Source organism: Crinia signifera, chromosome 9 (assembly GCF_055691185.1).
Source record: "Crinia signifera chromosome 9, ASM5569118v1, whole genome shotgun sequence".
In the NCBI taxonomy this organism is placed as follows: Eukaryota; Metazoa; Chordata; class Amphibia; order Anura; family Myobatrachidae; genus Crinia; species Crinia signifera.
This window is the reverse complement of record NC_139225.1, coordinates 39,188,760-39,215,859: the sequence shown is the minus strand read 5'-3', so window position 1 is coordinate 39,215,859 and position 27,100 is coordinate 39,188,760. Positions and strand designations below refer to the sequence as shown.

The 27,100-nt window shown below is 44.1% G+C and overlaps 1 long non-coding RNA gene across 9 annotated transcripts in view; it reads right to left on the bottom strand.

Annotated features, from left to right (window-relative positions):
• The window catches only part of LOC146035452 (uncharacterized), a 48,915-nt gene that overhangs the window by 17,061 nt on the left and 4,754 nt on the right, over positions 1-27,100 (bottom strand). For 2 of the 9 annotated variants that reach the window (XR_014460654.1, XR_014460656.1), the window contains exons 1-7: positions 24,660-26,432; positions 23,906-24,089; positions 19,189-19,372; positions 14,459-14,642; positions 9,739-9,922; positions 5,022-5,205; positions 303-486 (exon numbers count right to left, since the gene is read on the bottom strand). This is a non-coding gene — a long non-coding RNA (uncharacterized LOC146035452). Of the gene's footprint in view, positions 1-302; positions 487-1,056; positions 1,171-5,021; positions 5,206-5,775; positions 5,890-9,738; positions 9,923-14,458; positions 14,643-15,212; positions 15,327-19,188; positions 19,373-19,942; positions 20,057-23,905; positions 24,090-24,659; positions 26,433-27,100 lie in introns of those variants that run through there. The other 7 variants (XR_014460657.1, XR_014460652.1, XR_014460655.1 and 4 more) reach the window with 7 other exon arrangements.

Genomic DNA, 27,100 nt, shown 5'->3' with positions numbered 1-27,100 from the left:
ATAGGAGTATGTCATACTTGCTGACAGCAGCAAGTCAGGGGGGCGGGACAGGCAGACGTCATCAAGCCCCACCCCCACGACAGTCAAACAACGTAATTCGCGGACCCGCAAAAAAAGGTCATTTTGTGCTGCAGGGAAAGGGGTGCGGGGGCTGCCTGGCCAATGCGGGAGGATTGCCCACCTTCCCGGGGGACCCGATTTTCGGGAGCCTCACGGCAATTCCAGGAGGGTAGGCAAGCCTGGAGTATGTAATACAATTAGGAACAAATAGAAAAATAATATAATACAAGATAATTAATGACCTCTAAGTAGGAGACTGCTTTGTCCACAGCCTCGTGCCAGAGTAACATGAGGCCCAAAGTGGAGCCAAGTTGGTGGGGTAGAAGTTTGGATTGTGTCTATGATCCTCTATATTAAAGTCCAACCAAACTCCTATTTCCTTGTCCCACAGAACAGCCTGCACAGCATCCAGTCGCTCCGGCATATCTGTAGCAAATGACAAGAACAGAAATGATACAATATAGAAATTATAATACAGCCAATTGGAAAAATGGTGAAATAAACTTTAACAAAAGACCAATTGTTCTGATAATGTTGTTAAATAAAATGGATTGACCTAGGCCCTTATTCAGATCTGATCGCAGTACAAAATTGTTCTCAATATGGGCAAAACCTTGTGCACTGCAGGTGGGGCAGATGTAACATGTGCAGAGAGAGTTACATTTATGTGTGGTGTTTTGAAACTGAAATCTAAATTGCAGTGCCAAAATAATGCAGTCAGTATTTACCCTGCACAGAAACAAAATCTAACTCTCTCTACACATGTTACATCTGTCCCACCTGCAGTGCACATGGTTTTGCCCATTTTGAGAACAAATTTGTTCTGCGATCAGATCTGAATAAGGGCCCTAATGTGTGTGAATGGCCATTGTCTGTGTTTGGGAGCAAATGGTTACTCTCATGTGCACTTACAGCACATGTTGTGATCTTATCAGTGAGAAACACTCTGCGTCCTCCTAGCAGCACAATGTCCATTCTCAAACTATAGCCTGTTACCTCTGCCCTGGTGATGAGAATTTGGATTAACATATCCTCATCTGTCCCAGTCCCCATCATGGTTTTTGTAAGGATCCTTAGCATAATATCCTTGGCGGTCCTTAATGCATTGTACTGCAGAAAGAGAGGACATGAGCTGGTTTATTACAAGGTAACTGTACATGGTTAGTATATTTCTCCTGATTATAAAAGTGCCGCGAGAGATGAAGCAGTATTCACACTATACTAAAGTAATTAATAATTTGGCCACTGGAGGCGCACTTCCACTGGCATCTGTGGGCAACATATATTTTCTTTCAGAACTAATACAATTGCTCCCACTGCTGTGTATGGCTACAAACATGCAGAGATAAAAGGTTCTTTGTGCCTATTAACTTTTATCACGTAAATAAGTAAGAGGTAAGACATCCCAGGGGGACCAGAAGACGATACCACTTCTGTAACAGCAGACCCTGGATGAGATACATAGCAGTGCCCTTCTGCTATATGGCAGCTAGTGATGTCACAATGGGCCGATGATGTCACAATGGGCCGATGATGTCACAATGGGCTGTGATGGGTAGAACACTGGCAGCTGACTGCTTCCTGAGTCATATCTAATATTGCTGGACTTGTGCCAACACAGATAATTTTTCACTCTTTTCTGAAGATTGAAGTTTGATATAAAATGAAGAAGGCGAAAGCTAATAAAGCTATAGACCACCAAATGACTGTCGCTCTGCGCATCCGTCCCGTTAATTTGACGGAGACTAAGAACCGCGCCCGATGCATCACACACCAGCTCGGACCACAGACAGTGCTATTGCAGGACCCCGGTGAGGATCCTAACGATGTCCTGCGCTCCACCAGGACAAGAGAAACAACATTCCAATTTAACCAGGTGTTTGACCAGGCAGCTACCCAGGAGACTGTGTATGATTCCACAGTGAAGCCCTTATTGGGTGACATCCTGTCCGGGTACAATGCTGCCATATTTGCCTACGGCCCCACAGGCACCGGAAAGACCTTCACCATGATGGGTAAGGACCGCGAACCTGGAGTAATATATCGCACCCTGAAGGACCTGTTTAAAGCCATTGAGGAGACTGGGGAAAAAAAGAATTTCTCTGTATCATTATCATACGCGGAGATCTATAATGAAACCGTCCGAGACCTATTAAGACCTTCCTCTAGGTCTTTGGTCCTCAGAGAGGATCCCAATGGCAACACCAACATAGAAGGGATTTCTACATTCTCCCTTAGCACTCCTGAGGAAGCCATGGCCCTGCTGAAGAAGGGCAACAAGCGGCGCACAGAAGCTCCCACAGCCGCTAATAAGACCTCATCCCGCTCACATGCAGTATTGCAGGTCACCATAAAGCAGACAGCCAGTGATAGTGTGAGCACAGGCAAGTTGTACATGGTAGACCTTGCGGGATCAGAACGAGCAAGCCAGACTAAGAACAGCGGCCAGACCATGAAAGAAGGAGGATACATCAACCGATCCCTTCTTACCCTCAGGATGTGTATCATGGCGCTGCGTGACAGACCAGGCAGCCATATAAACTATCGGGACAGCAAGCTGACCTGGCTGCTAAAGGGAGCACTGAGCGGGAAAAGCCGATTGGTTATGATCACGCACATCAGCCCTGCGGATAGTGCTTATGAAGAATCCCGCAGCACAATGACCTACGGAAGCAAGGCCAAGTTTATCAAGACGCGAGTGGAGAGAAACCGTGTCTGTGTCCCCAATAAGACTTCCGAGGGCGTCAGAGGGACCACAGTGCTGCCGGAAGTCCCTCATCCTCCAGAGCATGGCTGTGGGATCCTGCCCAGGTCTGGGAATATTTATCAAGTGAGAAAAAGTGCAAGGCCGCTGCGTGATTTTCCTCCATGTATCCAGCAAAGAATCCCCAACCGCAATTTGAGACCAAAGCCACAGCATCTTCCGGTGTACACTCCTTTCAAGGTTGGTCATTACACATTGCACACATGAACAGCAATCGGGCTGGCAGTAAAGGTACCCATACACGTTACAATTATTGTATACAGTATTATATACAATACTGTATTCAATAATTGTAACGTGTATGGAAACTTTTACACCTGAAGGAAAACTGGGGAATAGGGCTACTGGCGAAACCCCAACAAAAAAAAAAACGACACTCAGCAGCCACCCCATGGGTGTGTTGGAAGAGCTGCCAATTATTTATAAATGATAACCGTTATATCCAACTCATTGATAATTTAATAACTCAAAGGCTTAAACCAGGACAATGCCAGGTACGTCAGTCAGTTATACATAATGTGTGCTGTTAGTGGTTTTATTGTATTCTTGTTATGTAATACGATCCACAAAAAATTCCTAGTGTGCACAAGCACACATGGCCAATAAAGTTGATTCTGATTCTGATACATAGATCTTTTAATAATTATGCTAGGACACTACCAGTAGATGGGTGATGGGGCTTCATAGCACATTCCTGACAGGGGCCCCAATACATTGCTATGCGCAGGGGTCTACACTGCTGTTGACGCCCCTGTATGTATGTATGTATGTATGTATGTATGTATGTGTATGTATTTATATATATATATATATATATTTTTATTATTAATATTATTTATATACATTTGGTCTATCTATAATACTTAAACTGACCCGGCATATACTGGGTCACCTAAGTGTCCATCTCCGTGCTTTGCTCCGCCCTTCTGGAAACCCCCTTCTGAAAATCCTGCGTTTGCCACTGGTCGCATATTATTATGGTTATTATACTTTATTTATATGGCACCACAAAGGATCCCCCGGGCCCAATTACGGAGTACATATACAAATGAGGGAAACAGTGACCTACAGCTGAATACAATAGAGGACAAGTACAGGGCACATAACTATAGCTACATCCGCAGGGTATCAGCGTGGTAGAAAACCACAGGGTTTGGTGCTATCAAAGATGGCTTAAGTAAAGGCCCACATGCACTATGCAAATTCTCTGAAGGGAGAAGTCGCACCTGATCCCCCGCCGAATGTCCAACCTCCGACTCCGCTCCGATGAACACAGGACTGTGCATCAGAACGGATATTATACACATGCGATTTGGACCGATTTCACCCAATATCTCAGCTTGATCTACCGGAATTGGCCCAAATCGCATAGTGTATGGGACATTAAGAGAAGGAAAGCACACGAGGGATGAGGGTCCTGCTCATCTATTCATGAAAATCTTTATCACTATTTATAAATAATACAGACAATATAAGTAAGATTTTAAATCAGTTTTATTTTTCAAAAAGTTTTTTTTTTTACGTTTTGGCATTGAGAAAGCAAATAGGTAATGTAACATCATGCCAAATACTGTAGGGAAATGAGAAACCAGTACAGTGGATTTGCAAACCAATATACCCCATTATATATACTCTGCCAAGTTCATAAAAGCTACTTCATACGTTATATTACATTATATATATTCTTACATATTACTTCAGTAGTAACCAGTAATAATGCGTTTGTAAATAAACTTTTCCAGTGGCATGAACCTGGCCTGCCATTGGAATTCTGGGATACATGGCGCACCTATAGTTCCTGATTGGACCGCTCTCTCAGTATTGGCAAGTGTTTAGGTTTTGATCCCGCACTAGGGTCTGCACGAATTTCGATATTAACAGATGGAATCAATACCATAGGAGTATGTCATACTTGCTGACAGCAGCAAGTCAGGGGGGCGGGACAGGCAGACGCCATCAAGCCCCACCCCCACGACAGTCAAACAACGTAATTCGCGGACCCGCAAAAAAAGGTCATTTTGTGCTGCAGGGAAAGGGGTGCGGGGGCTGCCTGGCCAATGCGGGAGGATTGCCCACCTTCCCGGGGGACCCGATTTTCGGGAGCCTCACGGCAATTCCAGGAGGGTAGGCAAGCCTGGAGTATGTAATACAATTAGGAACAAATAGAAAAATAATATAATACAAGATAATTAATGACCTCTAAGTAGGAGACTGCTTTGTCCACAGCCTCGTGCCAGAGTAACATGAGGCCCAAAGTGGAGCCAAGTTGGTGGGGTAGAAGTTTGGATTGTGTCTATGATCCTCTATATTAAAGTCCAACCAAACTCCTATTTCCTTGTCCCACAGAACAGCCTGCACAGCATCCAGTCGCTCCGGCATATCTGTAGCAAATGACAAGAACAGAAATGATACAATATAGAAATTATAATACAGCCAATTGGAAAAATGGTGAAATAAACTTTAACAAAAGACCAATTGTTCTGATAATGTTGTTAAATAAAATGGATTGACCTAGGCCCTTATTCAGATCTGATCGCAGTACAAAATTGTTCTCAATATGGGCAAAACCTTGTGCACTGCAGGTGGGGCAGATGTAACATGTGCAGAGAGAGTTACATTTGGGTGTGGTGTTTTGAAACTGAAATCTAAATTGCAGTGTCAAAATAATGCAGTCAGTATTTACCCTGCACAGAAACAAAATCTAACTCTCTCTACACATGTTACATCTGTCCCACCTGCAGTGCACATGGTTTTGCCCATTTTGAGAACAAATTTGTTCTGCGATCAGATCTGAATAAGGGCCCTAATGTGTGTGAATGGCCATTGTCTGTGTTTGGGAGCAAATGGTTACTCTCATGTGCACTTACAGCACATGTTGTGATCTTATCAGTGAGAAACACTCTGCGTCCTCCTAGCAGCACAATGTCCATTCTCAAACTATAGCCTGTTACCTCTGCCCTGGTGATGAGAATTTGGATTAACATATCCTCATCTGTCCCAGTCCCCATCATGGTTTTTGTAAGGATCCTTAGCATAATATCCTTGGCGGTCCTTAATGCATTGTACTGCAGAAAGAGAGGACATGAGCTGGTTTATTACAAGGTAACTGTACATGGTTAGTATATTTCTCCTGATTATAAAAGTGCCGCGAGAGATGAAGCAGTATTCACACTATACTAAAGTAATTAATAATTTGGCCACTGGAGGCGCACTTCCACTGGCATCTGTGGGCAACATATATTTTCTTTCAGAACTAATACAATTGCTCCCACTGCTGTGTATGGCTACAAACATGCAGAGATAAAAGGTTCTTTGTGCCTATTAACTTTTATCACGTAAATAAGTAAGAGGTAAGACATCCCAGGGGGACCAGAAGACGATACCACTTCTGTAACAGCAGACCCTGGATGAGATACATAGCAGTGCCCTTCTGCTATATGGCAGCTAGTGATGTCACAATGGGCCGATGATGTCACAATGGGCCGATGATGTCACAATGGGCTGTGATGGGTAGAACACTGGCAGCTGACTGCTTCCTGAGTCATATCTAATATTGCTGGACTTGTGCCAACACAGATAATTTTTCACTCTTTTCTGAAGATTGAAGTTTGATATAAAATGAAGAAGGCGAAAGCTAATAAAGCTATAGACCACCAAATGACTGTCGCTCTGCGCATCCGTCCCGTTAATTTGACGGAGACTAAGAACCGCGCCCGATGCATCACACACCAGCTCGGACCACAGACAGTGCTATTGCAGGACCCCGGTGAGGATCCTAACGATGTCCTGCGCTCCACCAGGACAAGAGAAACAACATTCCAATTTAACCAGGTGTTTGACCAGGCAGCTACCCAGGAGACTGTGTATGATTCCACAGTGAAGCCCTTATTGGGTGACATCCTGTCCGGGTACAATGCTGCCATATTTGCCTACGGCCCCACAGGCACCGGAAAGACCTTCACCATGATGGGTAAGGACCGCGAACCTGGAGTAATATATCGCACCCTGAAGGACCTGTTTAAAGCCATTGAGGAGACTGGGGAAAAAAAGAATTTCTCCGTATCATTATCATACGCGGAGATCTATAATGAAACCGTCCGAGACCTATTAAGACCTTCCTCTAGGTCTTTGGTCCTCAGAGAGGATCCCAATGGCAACACCAACATAGAAGGGATTTCTACATTCTCCCTTAGCACTCCTGAGGAAGCCATGGCCCTGCTGAAGAAGGGCAACAAGCGGCGCACAGAAGCTCCCACAGCCGCTAATAAGACCTCATCCCGCTCACATGCAGTATTGCAGGTCACCATAAAGCAGACAGCCAGTGATAGTGTGAGCACAGGCAAGTTGTACATGGTAGACCTTGCGGGATCAGAACGAGCAAGCCAGACTAAGAACAGCGGCCAGACCATGAAAGAAGGAGGATACATCAACCGATCCCTTCTTACCCTCAGGATGTGTATCATGGCGCTGCGTGACAGACCAGGCAGCCATATAAACTATCGGGACAGCAAGCTGACCTGGCTGCTAAAGGGAGCACTGAGCGGGAAAAGCCGATTGGTTATGATCACGCACATCAGCCCTGCGGATAGTGCTTATGAAGAATCCCGCAGCACAATGACCTACGGAAGCAAGGCCAAGTTTATCAAGACGCGAGTGGAGAGAAACCGTGTCTGTGTCCCCAATAAGACTTCCGAGGGCGTCAGAGGGACCACAGTGCTGCCGGAAGTCCCTCATCCTCCAGAGCATGGCTGTGGGATCCTGCCCAGGTCTGGGAATATTTATCAAGTGAGAAAAAGTGCAAGGCCGCTGCGTGATTTTCCTCCATGTATCCAGCAAAGAATCCCCAACCGCAATTTGAGACCAAAGCCACAGCATCTTCCGGTGTACACTCCTTTCAAGGTTGGTCATTACACATTGCACACATGAACAGCAATCGGGCTGGCAGTAAAGGTACCCATACACGTTACAATTATTGTATACAGTATTATATACAATACTGTATTCAATAATTGTAACGTGTATGGAAACTTTTACACCTGAAGGAAAACTGGGGAATAGGGCTACTGGCGAAACCCCAACAAAAAAAAAACGACACTCAGCAGCCACCCCATGGGTGTGTTGGAAGAGCTGCCAATTATTTATAAATGATAACCGTTATATCCAACTCATTGATAATTTAATAACTCAAAGGCTTAAACCAGGACAATGCCAGGTACGTCAGTCAGTTATACATAATGTGTGCTGTTAGTGGTTTTATTGTATTCTTGTTATGTAATACGATCCACAAAAAATTCCTAGTGTGCACAAGCACACATGGCCAATAAAGTTGATTCTGATTCTGATACATAGATCTTTTAATAATTATGCTAGGACACTACCAGTAGATGGGTGATGGGGCTTCATAGCACATTCCTGACAGGGGCCCCAATACATTGCTATGCGCAGGGGTCTACACTGCTGTTGACGCCCCTGTATGTATGTATGTATGTATGTATGTATGTGTATGTATGTATATATATATATATATATATATTTTTATTATTAATATTATTTATATACATTTGGTCTATCTATAATACTTAAACTGACCCGGCATATACTGGGTCACCTAAGTGTCCATCTCCGTGCTTTGCTCCGCCCTTCTGGAAACCCCCTTCTGAAAATCCTGCGTTTGCCACTGGTCGCATATTATTATGGTTATTATACTTTATTTATATGGCACCACAAAGGATCCCCCGGGCCCAATTACAGAGTACATATACAAATGAGGGAAACAGTGACCTACAGCTGAATACAATAGAGGACAAGTACAGGGCACATAACTATAGCTACATCCGCAGGGTATCAGCGTGGTAGAAAACCACAGGGTTTGGTGCTATCAAAGATGGCTTAAGTAAAGGCCCCCATGCACTATGCAAATTCTCTGAAGGGAGAAGTCGCACCTGATCCCCCGCCAAATGTCCAACCTCCGACTCCGCTCCGATGAACACAGGACTGTGCATCAGAACGGATATTATACACATGCGATTTGGACCGATTTCACCCAATATCTCAGCTTGATCTACCGGAATTGGCCCAAATCGCATAGTGTATGGGACATTAAGAGAAGGAAAGCACACGAGGGATGAGGGTCCTGCTCATCTATTCATGAAAATCTTTATCACTATTTATAAATAATACAGACAATATAAGTAAGATTTTAAATCAGTTTTATTTTTCAAAAAGTTTTTTTTTTTTATGTTTTGGCATTGAGAAAGCAAATAGGTAATGTAACATCATGCCAAATACTGTAGGGAAATGAGAAACCAGTACAGTGGATTTGCAAACCAATATACCCCATTATATATACTCTGCCAAATTCATAAAAGCTACTTCATACGTTATATTACATTATATATATTCTTACATATTACTTCAGTAGTAACCAGTAATAATGCGTTTGTAAATAAACTTTTCCAGTGGCATGAACCTGGCCTGCCATTGGAATTCTGGGATACATGGCGCACCTAAAGTTCCTGATTGGACCACTCTCTCAGTATTGGCAAGTGTTTAGGTTTTGATCCCGCACTAGGGTCTGCACGAATTTCGATATTAACAGATGGAATCAATACCATAGGAGTATGTCATACTTGCTGACAGCAGCAAGTCAGGGGGGCGGGACAGGCAGACGTCATCAAGCCCCACCCCCACGACAGTCAAACAACGTAATTCGCGGACCCGCAAAAAAAGGTCATTTTGTGCTGCAGGGAAGGGGGTGCGGGGGCTGCCTGGCCAATGCGGGAGGATTGCCCACCTTCCCGGGGGACCCGATTTTCGGGAGCCTCACGGCAATTCCAGGAGGGTAGGCAAGCCTGGAGTATGTAATACAATTAGGAACAAATAGAAAAATAATATAATACAAGATAATTAATGACCTCTAAGTAGGAGACTGCTTTGTCCACAGCCTCGTGCCAGAGTAACATGAGGCCCAAAGTGGAGCCAAGTTGGTGGGGTAGAAGTTTGGATTGTGTCTATGATCCTCTATATTAAAGTCCAACCAAACTCCTATTTCCTTGTCCCACAGAACAGCCTGCACAGCATCCAGTCGCTCCGGCATATCTGTAGCAAATGACAAGAACAGAAATGATACAATATAGAAATTATAATACAGCCAATTGGAAAAATGGTGAAATAAACTTTAACAAAAGACCAATTGTTCTGATAATGTTGTTAAATAAAATGGATTGACCTAGGCCCTTATTCAGATCTGATCGCAGTACAAAATTGTTCTCAATATGGGCAAAACCTTGTGCACTGCAGGTGGGGCAGATGTAACATGTGCAGAGAGAGTTACATTTGGGTGGGGTGTTTTGAAACTGAAATCTAAATTGCAGTGTCAAAATAATGCAGTCAGTATTTACCCTGCACAGAAACAAAATCTAACTCTCTCTACACATGTTACATCTGTCCCACCTGCAGTGCACATGGTTTTGCCCATTTTGAGAACAAATTTGTTCTGCGATCAGATCTGAATAAGGGCCCTAATGTGTGTGAATGGCCATTGTCTGTGTTTGGGAGCAAATGGTTACTCTCATGTGCACTTACAGCACATGTTGCGATCTTATCAGTGAGAAACACTCTGCGTCCTCCTAGCAGCACAATGTCCATTCTCAAACTATAGCCTGTTACCTCTGCCCTGGTGATGAGAATTTGGATTAACATATCCTCATCTGTCCCAGTCCCCATCATGGTTTTTGTAAGGATCCTTAGCATAATATCCTTGGTGGTCCTTAATGCATTGTACTGCAGAAAGAGAGGACATGAGCTGGTTTATTACAAGGTAACTGTACATGGTTAGTATATTTCTCCTGATTATAAAACTGCCGCGAGAGATGAAGCAGTATTCACACTATACTAAAGTAATTAATAATTTGGCCACTGGAGGCGCACTTCCACTGGCATCTGTGGGCAACATATATTTTCTTTCAGAACTAATACAATTGCTCCCACTGCTGTGTATGGCTACAAACATGCAGAGATAAAAGGTTCTTTGTGCCTATTAACTTTTATCACGTAAATAAGTAAGAGGTAAGACATCCCAGGGGGACCAGAAGACGATACCACTTCTGTAACAGCAGACCCTGGATGAGATACATAGCAGTGCCCTTCTGCCATATGGCAGCTAGTGATGTCACAATGGGCCGATGATGTCACAATGGGCCGATGATGTCACAATGGGCTGTGATGGGTAGAACACTGGCAGCTGACTGCTTCCTGAGTCATATCTAATATTGCTGGACTTGTGCCAACACAGATAATTTTTCACTCTTTTCTGAAGATTGAAGTTTGATATAAAATGAAGAAGGCGAAAGCTAATAAAGCTATAGACCACCAAATGACTGTCGCTCTGCGCATCCGTCCCGTTAATTTGACGGAGACTAAGAACCGAGCCCGATGCATCACACACCAGCTCGGACCAAAGACAGTGCTATTGCAGGACCCCGGTGAGGATCCTAACGATATCCTGCGCTCCACCAGGACAAGAGAAACAACATTCCAATTTAACCAGGTGTTTGACCAGGCAGCTACCCAGGAGACTGTGTATGATTCCACAGTGAAGCCCTTATTGGGTGACATCCTGTCCGGGTACAATGCTGCCATATTTGCCTACGGCCCCACAGGCACCGGAAAGACCTTCACCATGATGGGTAAGGACCGCGAACCTGGAGTAATATATCGCACCCTGAAGGACCTGTTTAAAGCCATTGAGGAGACTGGGGAAAAAAAGAATTTCTCCGTATCATTATCATACGCGGAGATCTATAATGAAACCGTCCGAGACCTATTAAGACCTTCCTCTAGGTCTTTGGTCCTCAGAGAGGATCCCAATGGCAACACCAACATAGAAGGGATTTCTACATTCTTCCTTAGCACTCCTGAGGAAGCCATGGCCCTGCTGAAGAAGGGCAACAAGCGGCGCACAGAAGCTCCCACAGCCGCTAATAAGACCTCATCCCGCTCACATGCAGTATTGCAGGTCACCATAAAGCAGACAGCCAGTGATAGTGTGAGCACAGGCAAGTTGTACATGGTAGACCTTGCGGGATCAGAACGAGCAAGCCAGACTAAGAACAGCGGCCAGACCATGAAAGAAGGAGGATACATCAACCGATCCCTTCTTACCCTCAGGATGTGTATCATGGCGCTGCATGACAGACCAGGCAGCCATATAAACTACCGGGACAGCAAGCTGACCTGGCTGCTAAAGGGAGCACTGAGCGGGAAAAGCCGATTGGTTATGATCACGCACATCAGCCCTGCGGATAGTGCTTATGAAGAATCCCGCAGCACAATGACCTACGGAAGCAAGGCCAAGTTTATCAAGACGCGAGTGGAGAGAAACCGTGTCTGTGTCCCCAATAAGACTTCCGAGGGCGTCAGAGGGACCACAGTGCTGCCGGAAGTCCCTCATCCTCCAGAGCATGGCCGTGGGATCCTGCCCAGGTCTGGGAATATTTATCAAGTGAGAAAAAGTGCAAGGCCGCTGCGTGATTTTCCTCCATGTATCCAGCAAAGAATCCCCAACCGCAATTTGAGACCAAAGCCACAGCATCTTCCGGTGTACACTCCTTTCAAGGTTGGTCATTACACATTGCACACATGAACAGCAATCGGGCTGGCAGTAAAGGTACCCATACACGTTACAATTATTGTATACAGTATTATATACAATACTGTATTCAATAATTGTAACGTGTATGGAAACTTTTACACCTGAAGGAAAACTGGGGAATAGGGCTACTGGCGAAACCCCAACAAAAAAAAAACGACACTCAGCAGCCACCCCATGGGTGTGTTGGAAGAGCTGCCAATTATTTATAAATGATAACCGTTATATCCAACTCATTGATAATTTAATAACTCAAAGGCTTAAACCAGGACAATGCCAGGTACGTCAGTCAGTTATACATAATGTGTGCTGTTAGTGGTTTTATTGTATTCTTGTTATGTAATACGATCCACAAAAAATTCCTAGTGTGCACAAGCACACATGGCCAATAAAGTTGATTCTGATTCTGATACATAGATCTTTTAATAATTATGCTAGGACACTACCAGTAGATGGGTGATGGGGCTTCATAGCACATTCCTGACAGGGGCCCCAATACATTGCTATGCGCAGGGGTCTACACTGCTGTTGACGCCCCTGTATGTATGTATGTATGTATGTATGTATGTATGTGTATGTATTTATATATATATATATATATATATTTTTATTATTAATATTATTTATATACATTTGGTCTATCTATAATACTTAAACTGACCCGGCATATACTGGGTCACCTAAGTGTCCATCTCCGTGCTTTGCTCCGCCCTTCTGGAAACCCCCTTCTGAAAATCCTGCGTTTGCCACTGGTCGCATATTATTATGGTTATTATACTTTATTTATATGGCACCACAAAGGATCCCCCGGGCCCAATTACGGAGTACATATACAAATGAGGGAAACAGTGACCTACAGCTGAATACAATAGAGGACAAGTACAGGGCACATAACTATAGCTACATCCGCAGGGTATCAGCGTAGTAGAAAACCACAGGGTTTGGTGCTATCAAAGATGGCTTAAGTAAAGGCCCACATGCACTATGCAAATTCTCTGAAGGGAGAAGTCGCACCTGATCCCCCGCCGAATGTCCAACCTCCGACTCCGCTCCGATGAACACAGGACTGTGCATCAGAACGGATATTATACACATGCGATTTGGACCGATTTCACCCAATATCTCAGCTTGATCTACCGGAATTGGCCCAAATCGCATAGTGTATGGGACATTAAGAGAAGGAAAGCACACGAGGGATGAGGGTCCTGCTCATCTATTCATGAAAATCTTTATCACTATTTATAAATAATACAGACAATATAAGTAAGATTTTAAATCAGTTTTATTTTTCAAAAAGTTTTTTTTTTTACGTTTTGGCATTGAGAAAGCAAATAGGTAATGTAACATCATGCCAAATACTGTAGGGAAATGAGAAACCAGTACAGTGGATTTGCAAACCAATATACCCCATTATATATACTCTGCCAAGTTCATAAAAGCTACTTCATACGTTATATTACATTATATATATTCTTACATATTACTTCAGTAGTAACCAGTAATAATGCGTTTGTAAATAAACTTTTCCAGTGGCATGAACCTGGCCTGCCATTGGAATTCTGGGATACATGGCGCACCTATAGTTCCTGATTGGACCGCTCTCTCAGTATTGGCAAGTGTTTAGGTTTTGATCCCGCACTAGGGTCTGCACGAATTTCGATATTAACAGATGGAATCAATACCATAGGAGTATGTCATACTTGCTGACAGCAGCAAGTCAGGGGGGCGGGACAGGCAGACGTCATCAAGCCCCACCCCCACGACAGTCAAACAACGTAATTCGCGGACCCGCAAAAAAAGGTCATTTTGTGCTGCAGGGAAAGGGGTGCGGGGGCTGCCTGGCCAATGCGGGAGGATTGCCCACCTTCCCGGGGGACCCGATTTTCGGGAGCCTCACGGCAATTCCAGGAGGGTAGGCAAGCCTGGAGTATGTAATACAATTAGGAACAAATAGAAAAATAATATAATACAAGATAATTAATGACCTCTAAGTAGGAGACTGCTTTGTCCACAGCCTCGTGCCAGAGTAACATGAGGCCCAAAGTGGAGCCAAGTTGGTGGGGTAGAAGTTTGGATTGTGTCTATGATCCTCTATATTAAAGTCCAACCAAACTCCTATTTCCTTGTCCCACAGAACAGCCTGCACAGCATCCAGTCGCTCCGGCATATCTGTAGCAAATGACAAGAACAGAAATGATACAATATAGAAATTATAATACAGCCAATTGGAAAAATGGTGAAATAAACTTTAACAAAAGACCAATTGTTCTGATAATGTTGTTAAATAAAATGGATTGACCTAGGCCCTTATTCAGATCTGATCGCAGTACAAAATTGTTCTCAATATGGGCAAAACCTTGTGCACTGCAGGTGGGGCAGATGTAACATGTGCAGAGAGAGTTACATTTATGTGTGGTGTTTTGAAACTGAAATCTAAATTGCAGTGCCAAAATAATGCAGTCAGTATTTACCCTGCACAGAAACAAAATCTAACTCTCTCTACACATGTTACATCTGTCCCACCTGCAGTGCACATGGTTTTGCCCATTTTGAGAACAAATTTGTTCTGCGATCAGATCTGAATAAGGGCCCTAATGTGTGTGAATGGCCATTGTCTGTGTTTGGGAGCAAATGGTTACTCTCATGTGCACTTACAGCACATGTTGTGATCTTATCAGTGAGAAACACTCTGCGTCCTCCTAGCAGCACAATGTCCATTCTCAAACTATAGCCTGTTACCTCTGCCCTGGTGATGAGAATTTGGATTAACATATCCTCATCTGTCCCAGTCCCCATCATGGTTTTTGTAAGGATCCTTAGCATAATATCCTTGGCGGTCCTTAATGCATTGTACTGCAGAAAGAGAGGACATGAGCTGGTTTATTACAAGGTAACTGTACATGGTTAGTATATTTCTCCTGATTATAAAAGTGCCGCGAGAGATGAAGCAGTATTCACACTATACTAAAGTAATTAATAATTTGGCCACTGGAGGCGCACTTCCACTGGCATCTGTGGGCAACATATATTTTCTTTCAGAACTAATACAATTGCTCCCACTGCTGTGTATGGCTACAAACATGCAGAGATAAAAGGTTCTTTGTGCCTATTAACTTTTATCACGTAAATAAGTAAGAGGTAAGACATCCCAGGGGGACCAGAAGACGATACCACTTCTGTAACAGCAGACCCTGGATGAGATACATAGCAGTGCCCTTCTGCTATATGGCAGCTAGTGATGTCACAATGGGCCGATGATGTCACAATGGGCCGATGATGTCACAATGGGCTGTGATGGGTAGAACACTGGCAGCTGACTGCTTCCTGAGTCATATCTAATATTGCTGGACTTGTGCCAACACAGATAATTTTTCACTCTTTTCTGAAGATTGAAGTTTGATATAAAATGAAGAAGGCGAAAGCTAATAAAGCTATAGACCACCAAATGACTGTCGCTCTGCGCATCCGTCCCGTTAATTTGACGGAGACTAAGAACCGCGCCCGATGCATCACACACCAGCTCGGACCACAGACAGTGCTATTGCAGGACCCCGGTGAGGATCCTAACGATGTCCTGCGCTCCACCAGGACAAGAGAAACAACATTCCAATTTAACCAGGTGTTTGACCAGGCAGCTACCCAGGAGACTGTGTATGATTCCACAGTGAAGCCCTTATTGGGTGACATCCTGTCCGGGTACAATGCTGCCATATTTGCCTACGGCCCCACAGGCACCGGAAAGACCTTCACCATGATGGGTAAGGACCGCGAGCCTGGAGTAATATATCGCACCCTGAAGGACCTGTTTAAAGCCATTGAGGAGACTGGGGAAAAAAAGAATTTCTCTGTATCATTATCATACGCGGAGATCTATAATGAAACCGTCCGAGACCTATTAAGACCTTCCTCTAGGTCTTTGGTCCTCAGAGAGGATCCCAATGGCAACACCAACATAGAAGGGATTTCTACATTCTCCCTTAGCACTCCTGAGGAAGCCATGGCCCTGCTGAAGAAGGGCAACAAGCGGCGCACAGAAGCTCCCACAGCCGCTAATAAGACCTCATCCCGCTCACATGCAGTATTGCAGGTCACCATAAAGCAGACAGCCAGTGATAGTGTGAGCACAGGCAAGTTGTACATGGTAGACCTTGCGGGATCAGAACGAGCAAGCCAGACTAAGAACAGCGGCCAGACCATGAAAGAAGGAGGATACATCAACCGATCCCTTCTTACCCTCAGGATGTGTATCATGGCGCTGCGTGACAGACCAGGCAGCCATATAAACTATCGGGACAGCAAGCTGACCTGGCTGCTAAAGGGAGCACTGAGCGGGAAAAGCCGATTGGTTATGATCACGCACATCAGCCCTGCGGATAGTGCTTATGAAGAATCCCGCAGCACAATGACCTACGGAAGCAAGGCCAAGTTTATCAAGACGCGAGTGGAGAGAAACCGTGTCTGTGTCCCCAATAAGACTTCCGAGGGCGTCAGAGGGACCACAGTGCTGCCGGAAGTCCCTCATCCTCCAGAGCATGGCTGTGGGATCCTGCCCAGGTCTGGGAATATTTATCAAGTGAGAAAAAGTGCAAGGCCGCTGCGTGATTTTCCTCCATGTATCCAGCAAAGAATCCCCAACCGCAATTTGAGACCAAAGCCACAGCATCTTCCGGTGTACACTCCTTTCAAGGTTGGTCATTACACATTGCACACATGAACAGCAATCGGGCTGGCAGTAAAGGTACCCATACACGTTACAATTATTGTATACAGTATTATATACAATACTGTATTCAATAATTGTAACGTGTATGGAAACTTTTACACCTGAAGGAAAACTGGGGAATAGGGCTACTGGCGAAACCCCAACAAAAAAAAAACGACACTCAGCAGCCACCCCATGGGTGTGTTGGAAGAGCTGCCAATTATTTATAAATGATAACCGTTATATCCAACTCATTGATAATTTAATAACTCAAAGGCTTAAACCAGGACAATGCCAGGTACGTCAGTCAGTTATACATAATGTGTGCTGTTAGTGGTTTTATTGTATTCTTGTTATGTAATACGATCCACAAAAAATTCCTAGTGTGCACAAGCACACATGGCCAATAAAGTTGATTCTGATTCTGATACATAGATCTTTTAATAATTATGCTAGGACACTACCAGTAGATGGGTGATGGGGCTTCATAGCACATTCCTGACAGGGGCCCCAATACATTGCTATGCGCAGGGGTCTACACTGCTGTTGACGCCCCTGTATGTATGTATGTATGTATGTATGTATGTGTATGTATGTATATATATATATATATATATATATATATATATTTTTTTTTATTATTAATATTATTTATATACATTTGGTCTATCTATAATACTTAAACTGACCCGGCATATACTGGGTCACCTAAGTGTCCATCTCCGTGCTTTGCTCCGCCCTTCTGGAAACCCCCTTCTGAAAATCCTGCGTTTGCCACTGGTCGCATATTATTATGGTTATTATACTTTATTTATATGGCACCACAAAGGATCCCCCGGGCCCAATTACGGAGTACATATACAAATGAGGGAAACAGTGACCTACAGCTGAATACAATAGAGGACAAGTACAGGGCACATAACTATAGCTACATCCGCAGGGTATCAGCGTAGTAGAAAACCACAGGGTTTGGTGCTATCAAAGATGGCTTAAGTAAAGGCCCACATGCACTATGCAAATTCTCTGAAGGGAGAAGTCGCACCTGATCCCCCGCCGAATGTCCAACCTCCGACTCCGCTCCGATGAACACAGGACTGTGCATCAGAACGGATATTATACACATGCGATTTGGACCGATTTCACCCAATATCTCAGCTTGATCTACCGGAATTGGCCCAAATCGCATAGTGTATGGGACATTAAGAGAAGGAAAGCACACGAGGGATGAGGGTCCTGCTCATCTATTCATGAAAATCTTTATCACTATTTATAAATAATACAGACAATATAAGTAAGATTTTAAATCAGTTTTATTTTTCAAAAAGTTTTTTTTTTTACGTTTTGGCATTGAGAAAGCAAATAGGTAATGTAACATCATGCCAAATACTGTAGGGAAATGAGAAACCAGTACAGTGGATTTGCAAACCAATATACCCCATTATATATACTCTGCCAAGTTCATAAAAGCTACTTCATACGTTATATTACATTATATATATTCTTACATATTACTTCAGTAGTAACCAGTAATAATGCGTTTGTAAATAAACTTTTCCAGTGGCATGAACCTGGCCTGCCATTGGAATTCTGGGATACATGGCGCACCTATAGTTCCTGATTGGACCGCTCTCTCAGTATTGGCAAGTGTTTAGGTTTTGATCCCGCACTAGGGTCTGCACGAATTTCGATATTAACAGATGGAATCAATACCATAGGAGTATGTCATACTTGCTGACAGCAGCAAGTCAGGGGGGCGGGACAGGCAGACGTCATCAAGCCCCACCCCCACGACAGTCAAACAACGTAATTCGCGGACCCGCAAAAAAAGGTCATTTTGTGCTGCAGGGAAAGGGGTGCGGGGGCTGCCTGGCCAATGCGGGAGGATTGCCCACCTTCCCGGGGGACCCGATTTTCGGGAGCCTCACGGCAATTCCAGGAGGGTAGGCAAGCCTGGAGTATGTAATACAATTAGGAACAAATAGAAAAATAATATAATACAAGATAATTAATGACCTCTAAGTAGGAGACTGCTTTGTCCACAGCCTCGTGCCAGAGTAACATGAGGCCCAAAGTGGAGCCAAGTTGGTGGGGTAGAAGTTTGGATTGTGTCTATGATCCTCTATATTAAAGTCCAACCAAACTCCTATTTCCTTGTCCCACAGAACAGCCTGCACAGCATCCAGTCGCTCCGGCATATCTGTAGCAAATGACAAGAACAGAAATGATACAATATAGAAATTATAATACAGCCAATTGGAAAAATGGTGAAATAAACTTTAACAAAAGACCAATTGTTCTGATAATGTTGTTAAATAAAATGGATTGACCTAGGCCCTTATTCAGATCTGATCGCAGTACAAAATTGTTCTCAATATGGGCAAAACCTTGTGCACTGCAGGTGGGGCAGATGTAACATGTGCAGAGAGAGTTACATTTATGTGTGGTGTTTTGAAACTGAAATCTAAATTGCAGTGCCAAAATAATGCAGTCAGTATTTACCCTGCACAGAAACAAAATCTAACTCTCTCTACACATGTTACATCTGTCCCACCTGCAGTGCACATGGTTTTGCCCATTTTGAGAACAAATTTGTTCTGCGATCAGATCTGAATAAGGGCCCTAATGTGTGTGAATGGCCATTGTCTGTGTTTGGGAGCAAATGGTTACTCTCATGTGCACTTACAGCACATGTTGTGATCTTATCAGTGAGAAACACTCTGCGTCCTCCTAGCAGCACAATGTCCATTCTCAAACTATAGCCTGTTACCTCTGCCCTGGTGATGAGAATTTGGATTAACATATCCTCATCTGTCCCAGTCCCCATCATGGTTTTTGTAAGGATCCTTAGCATAATATCCTTGGCGGTCCTTAATGCATTGTACTGCAGAAAGAGAGGACATGAGCTGGTTTATTACAAGGTAACTGTACATGGTTAGTATATTTCTCCTGATTATAAAAGTGCCGCGAGAGATGAAGCAGTATTCACACTATACTAAAGTAATTAATAATTTGGCCACTGGAGGCGCACTTCCACTGGCATCTGTGGGCAACATATATTTTCTTTCAGAACTAATACAATTGCTCCCACTGCTGTGTATGGCTACAAACATGCAGAGATAAAAGGTTCTTTGTGCCTATTAACTTTTATCACGTAAATAAGTAAGAGGTAAGACATCCCAGGGGGACCAGAAGACGATACCACTTCTGTAACAGCAGACCCTGGATGAGATACATAGCAGTGCCCTTCTGCTATATGGCAGCTAGTGATGTCACAATGGGCCGATGATGTCACAATGGGCCGATGATGTCACAATGGGCTGTGATGGGTAGAACACTGGCAGCTGACTGCTTCCTGAGTCATATCTAATATTGCTGGACTTGTGCCAACACAGATAATTTTTCACTCTTTTCTGAAGATTGAAGTTTGATATAAAATGAAGAAGGCGAAAGCTAATAAAGCTATAGACCACCAAATGACTGTCGCTCTGCGCATCCGTCCCGTTAATTTGACGGAGACTAAGAACCGCGCCCGATGCATCACACACCAGCTCGGACCACAGACAGTGCTATTGCAGGACCCCGGTGAGGATCCTAACGATGTCCTGCGCTCCACCAGGACAAGAGAAACAACATTCCAATTTAACCAGGTGTTTGACCAGGCAGCTACCCAGGAGACTGTGTATGATTCCACAGTGAAGCCCTTATTGGGTGACATCCTGTCCGGGTACAATGCTGCCATATTTGCCTACGGCCCCACAGGCACCGGAAAGACCTTCACCATGATGGGTAAGGACCGCGAGCCTGGAGTAATATATCGCACCCTGAAGGACCTGTTTAAAGCCATTGAGGAGACTGGGGAAAAAAAGAATTTCTCTGTATCATTATCATACGCGGAGATCTATAATGAAACCGTCCGAGACCTATTAAGACCTTCCTCTAGGTCTTTGGTCCTCAGAGAGGATCCCAATGGCAACACCAACATAGAAGGGATTTCTACATTCTCCCTTAGCACTCCTGAGGAAGCCATGGCCCTGCTGAAGAAGGGCAACAAGCGGCGCACAGAAGCTCCCACAGCCGCTAATAAGACCTCATCCCGCTCACATGCAGTATTGCAGGTCACCATAAAGCAGACAGCCAGTGATAGTGTGAGCACAGGCAAGTTGTACATGGTAGACCTTGCGGGATCAGAACGAGCAAGCCAGACTAAGAACAGCGGCCAGACCATGAAAGAAGGAGGATACATCAACCGATCCCTTCTTACCCTCAGGATGTGTATCATGGCGCTGCGTGACAGACCAGGCAGCCATATAAACTATCGGGACAGCAAGCTGACCTGGCTGCTAAAGGGAGCACTGAGCGGGAAAAGCCGATTGGTTATGATCACGCACATCAGCCCTGCGGATAGTGCTTATGAAGAATCCCGCAGCACAATGACCTACGGAAGCAAGGCCAAGTTTATCAAGACGCGAGTGGAGAGAAACCGTGTCTGTGTCCCCAATAAGACTTCCGAGGGCGTCAGAGGGACCACAGTGCTGCCGGAAGTCCCTCATCCTCCAGAGCATGGCTGTGGGATCCTGCCCAGGTCTGGGAATATTTATCAAGTGAGAAAAAGTGCAAGGCCGCTGCGTGATTTTCCTCCATGTATCCAGCAAAGAATCCCCAACCGCAATTTGAGACCAAAGCCACAGCATCTTCCGGTGTACACTCCTTTCAAGGTTGGTCATTACACATTGCACACATGAACAGCAATCGGGCTGGCAGTAAAGGTACCCATACACGTTACAATTATTGTATACAGTATTATATACAATACTGTATTCAATAATTGTAACGTGTATGGAAACTTTTACACCTGAAGGAAAACTGGGGAATAGGGCTACTGGCGAAACCCCAACAAAAAAAAAAACGACACTCAGCAGCCACCCCATGGGTGTGTTGGAAGAGCTGCCAATTATTTATAAATGATAACCGTTATATCCAACTCATTGATAATTTAATAACTCAAAGGCTTAAACCAGGACAATGCCAGGTACGTCAGTCAGTTATACATAATGTGTGCTGTTAGTGGTTTTATTGTATTCTTGTTATGTAATACGATCCACAAAAAATTCCTAGTGTGCACAAGCACACATGGCCAATAAAGTTGATTCTGATTCTGATACATAGATCTTTTAATAATTATGCTAGGACACTACCAGTAGATGGGTGATGGGGCTTCATAGCACATTCCTGACAGGGGCCCCAATACATTGCTATGCGCAGGGGTCTACACTGCTGTTGACGCCCCTGTATGTATGTATGTATGTATGTATGTATGTGTATGTATTTATATATATATATATATATATATTTTTATTATTAATATTATTTATATACATTTGGTCTATCTATAATACTTAAACTGACCCGGCATATACTGGGTCACCTAAGTGTCCATCTCCGTGCTTTGCTCCGCCCTTCTGGAAACCCCCTTCTGAAAATCCTGCGTTTGCCACTGGTCGCATATTATTATGGTTATTATACTTTATTTATATGGCACCACAAAGGATCCCCCGGGCCCAATTACGGAGTACATATACAAATGAGGGAAACAGTGACCTACAGCTGAATACAATAGAGGACAAGTACAGGGCACATAACTATAGCTACATCCGCAGGGTATCAGCGTGGTAGAAAACCACAGGGTTTGGTGCTATCAAAGATGGCTTAAGTAAAGGCCCACATGCACTATGCAAATTCTCTGAAGGGAGAAGTCGCACCTGATCCCCCGCCGAATGTCCAACCTCCGACTCCGCTCCGATGAACACAGGACTGTGCATCAGAACGGATATTATACACATGCGATTTGGACCGATTTCACCCAATATCTCAGCTTGATCTACCGGAATTGGCCCAAATCGCATAGTGTATGGGACATTAAGAGAAGGAAAGCACACGAGGGATGAGGGTCCTGCTCATCTATTCATGAAAATCTTTATCACTATTTATAAATAATACAGACAATATAAGTAAGATTTTAAATCAGTTTTATTTTTCAAAAAGTTTTTTTTTTTACGTTTTGGCATTGAGAAAGCAAATAGGTAATGTAACATCATGCCAAATACTGTAGGGAAATGAGAAACCAGTACAGTGGATTTGCAAACCAATATACCCCATTATATATACTCTGCCAAGTTCATAAAAGCTACTTCATACGTTATATTACATTATATATATTCTTACATATTACTTCAGTAGTAACCAGTAATAATGCGTTTGTAAATAAACTTTTCCAGTGGCATGAACCTGGCCTGCCATTGGAATTCTGGGATACATGGCGCACCTATAGTTCCTGATTGGACCGCTCTCTCAGTATTGGCAAGTGTTTAGGTTTTGATCCCGCACTAGGGTCTGCACGAATTTCGATATTAACAGATGGAATCAATACCATAGGAGTATGTCATACTTGCTGACAGCAGCAAGTCAGGGGGGCGGGACAGGCAGACGCCATCAAGCCCCACCCCCACGACAGTCAAACAACGTAATTCGCGGACCCGCAAAAAAAGGTCATTTTGTGCTGCAGGGAAAGGGGTGCGGGGGCTGCCTGGCCAATGCGGGAGGATTGCCCACCTTCCCGGGGGACCCGATTTTCGGGAGCCTCACGGCAATTCCAGGAGGGTAGGCAAGCCTGGAGTATGTAATACAATTAGGAACAAATAGAAAAATAATATAATACAAGATAATTAATGACCTCTAAGTAGGAGACTGCTTTGTCCACAGCCTCGTGCCAGAGTAACATGAGGCCCAAAGTGGAGCCAAGTTGGTGGGGTAGAAGTTTGGATTGTGTCTATGATCCTCTATATTAAAGTCCAACCAAACTCCTATTTCCTTGTCCCACAGAACAGCCTGCACAGCATCCAGTCGCTCCGGCATATCTGTAGCAAATGACAAGAACAGAAATGATACAATATAGAAATTATAATACAGCCAATTGGAAAAATGGTGAAATAAACTTTAACAAAAGACCAATTGTTCTGATAATGTTGTTAAATAAAATGGATTGACCTAGGCCCTTATTCAGATCTGATCGCAGTACAAAATTGTTCTCAATATGGGCAAAACCTTGTGCACTGCAGGTGGGGCAGATGTAACATGTGCAGAGAGAGTTACATTTGGGTGTGGTGTTTTGAAACTGAAATCTAAATTGCAGTGTCAAAATAATGCAGTCAGTATTTACCCTGCACAGAAACAAAATCTAACTCTCTCTACACATGTTACATCTGTCCCACCTGCAGTGCACATGGTTTTGCCCATTTTGAGAACAAATTTGTTCTGCGATCAGATCTGAATAAGGGCCCTAATGTGTGTGAATGGCCATTGTCTGTGTTTGGGAGCAAATGGTTACTCTCATGTGCACTTACAGCACATGTTGTGATCTTATCAGTGAGAAACACTCTGTGTCCTCCTAGCAGCACAATGTCCATTCTCAAACTATAGCCTGTTACCTCTGCCCTGGTGATGAGAATTTGGATTAACATATCCTCATCTGTCCCAGTCCCCATCATGGTTTTTGTAAGGATCCTTAGCATAATATCCTTGGCGGTCCTTAATGCATTGTACTGCAGAAAGAGAGGACATGAGCTGGTTTATTACAAGGTAACTGTACATGGTTAGTATATTTCTCCTGATTATAAAAGTGCCGCGAGAGATGAAGCAGTATTCACACTATACTAAAGTAATTAATAATTTGGCCACTGGAGGCGCACTTCCACTGGCATCTGTGGGCAACATATATTTTCTTTCAGAACTAATACAATTGCTCCCACTGCTGTGTATGGCTACAAACATGCAGAGATAAAAGGTTCTTTGTGCCTATTAACTTTTATCACGTAAATAAGTAAGAGGTAAGACATCCCAGGGGGACCAGAAGACGATACCACTTCTGTAACAGCAGACCCTGGATGAGATACATAGCAGTGCCCTTCTGCTATATGGCAGCTAGTGATGTCACAATGGGCCGATGATGTCACAATGGGCCGATGATGTCACAATGGGCTGTGATGGGTAGAACACTGGCAGCTGACTGCTTCCTGAGTCATATCTAATATTGCTGGACTTGTGCCAACACAGATAATTTTTCACTCTTTTCTGAAGATTGAAGTTTGATATAAAATGAAGAAGGCGAAAGCTAATAAAGCTATAGACCACCAAATGACTGTCGCTCTGCGCATCCGTCCCGTTAATTTGACGGAGACTAAGAACCGCGCCCGATGCATCACACACCAGCTCGGACCACAGACAGTGCTATTGCAGGACCCCGGTGAGGATCCTAACGATGTCCTGCGCTCCACCAGGACAAGAGAAACAACATTCCAATTTAACCAGGTGTTTGACCAGGCAGCTACCCAGGAGACTGTGTATGATTCCACAGTGAAGCCCTTATTGGGTGACATCCTGTCCGGGTACAATGCTGCCATATTTGCCTACGGCCCCACAGGCACCGGAAAGACCTTCACCATGATGGGTAAGGACCGCGAACCTGGAGTAATATATCGCACCCTGAAGGACCTGTTTAAAGCCATTGAGGAGACTGGGGAAAAAAAGAATTTCTCCGTATCATTATCATACGCGGAGATCTATAATGAAACCGTCCGAGACCTATTAAGACCTTCCTCTAGGTCTTTGGTCCTCAGAGAGGATCCCAATGGCAACACCAACATAGAAGGGATTTCTACATTCTCCCTTAGCACTCCTGAGGAAGCCATGGCCCTGCTGAAGAAGGGCAACAAGCGGCGCACAGAAGCTCCCACAGCCGCTAATAAGACCTCATCCCGCTCACATGCAGTATTGCAGGTCACCATAAAGCAGACAGCCAGTGATAGTGTGAGCACAGGCAAGTTGTACATGGTAGACCTTGCGGGATCAGAACGAGCAAGCCAGACTAAGAACAGCGGCCAGACCATGAAAGAAGGAGGATACATCAACCGATCCCTTCTTACCCTCAGGATGTGTATCATGGCGCTGCGTGACAGACCAGGCAGCCATATAAACTATCGGGACAGCAAGCTGACCTGGCTGCTAAAGGGAGCACTGAGCGGGAAAAGCCGATTGGTTATGATCACGCACATCAGCCCTGCGGATAGTGCTTATGAAGAATCCCGCAGCACAATGACCTACGGAAGCAAGGCCAAGTTTATCAAGACGCGAGTGGAGAGAAACCGTGTCTGTGTCCCCAATAAGACTTCCGAGGGCGTCAGAGGGACCACAGTGCTGCCGGAAGTCCCTCATCCTCCAGAGCATGGCCGTGGGATCCTGCCCAGGTCTGGGAATATTTATCAAGTGAGAAAAAGTGCAAGGCCGCTGCGTGATTTTCCTCCCTGTATCCAGCAAAGAATCCCCAACCGCAATTTGAGACCAAAGCCACAGCATCTTCCGGTGTACACTCCTTTCAAGGTTGGTCATTACACATTGCACACATGAACAGCAATCGGGCTGGCAGTAAAGGTACCCATACACGTTACAATTATTGTATACAGTATTATATACAATACTGTATTCAATAATTGTAACGTGTATGGAAACTTTTACACCTGAAGGAAAACTGGGGAATAGGGCTACTGGCGAAACCCCAACAAAAAAAAAACGACACTCAGCAGCCACCCCATGGGTGTGTTGGAAGAGCTGCCAATTATTTATAAATGATAACCGTTATATCCAACTCATTGATAATTTAATAACTCAAAGGCTTAAACCAGGACAATGCCAGGTACGTCAGTCAGTTATACATAATGTGTGCTGTTAGTGGTTTTATTGTATTCTTGTTATGTAATACGATCCACAAAAAATTCCTAGTGTGCACAAGCACACATGGCCAATAAAGTTGATTCTGATTCTGATACATAGATCTTTTAATAATTATGCTAGGACACTACCAGTAGATGGGTGA